Source organism: Littorina saxatilis, linkage group LG16, assembly GCF_037325665.1.
Source record: "Littorina saxatilis isolate snail1 linkage group LG16, US_GU_Lsax_2.0, whole genome shotgun sequence".
NCBI classification, from domain to species: domain Eukaryota; kingdom Metazoa; phylum Mollusca; class Gastropoda; order Littorinimorpha; family Littorinidae; genus Littorina; species Littorina saxatilis.
The window spans coordinates 30,615,749-30,616,455 of NC_090260.1; positions in this window are offsets into that span (position 1 = coordinate 30,615,749).

Below are 707 nucleotides of genomic sequence, written 5' to 3' on the forward strand. Positions count from 1 at the left end.
GCGCACTTTCTTTCTCAGAGCAATATGCTACCGCGCTATACAGGTTTGTCAATTTCACTTCGTATTGCACGTAAAAAGTGAGCGATTTCGCGGGATTGTCGCGGGGATTGACAAAGCTGTACATGTGTTGTCTTGGTAAAAAAAAAAGGCAGTGCGTCCAGTGTCATTCGTGTATTTTACAACTTGACTAAATGTAGTAATTTCGCCTAACGCAACTTGTTTTTATATTTAGTCAAGTTTTGACTAAATATTTTAACATCGAGGGGGAATCGAAACGAGGGTCGTGGTGTATGTGTGTGTGTATGTGTGTGTGTGTGTGTGTGTGTGTGTGTGTGTGTGCGTGTAGAGCGATTCAGACCAAACTACTGGACCGATCTTTATGAAATTTGACATGAGAGTTCCTGGGATTGATATCCCCATACGTTTTTTTCATTTTTTTGATAAATGTCTTGATGACGTCATATCCGGCTTTTCGTGAAAGTTGAGGCGGCACTGTCACGCCCTCATTTTTCAACCAAATTGGTTGAAATTTTGGTCAAGTAATCTTCGACGAAGCCCGGGGTTTGGTATTGCATTTCAGCTTGGTGGCTTAAAAATTAATTAATGACTTTGGTCATTAAAAATCGGAAAATTGTAAAAAAAAAAATAAAAATTTATAAAACGATCCAAATTTACGTTTATCTTATTCTCCATCATTTGCTGATTCC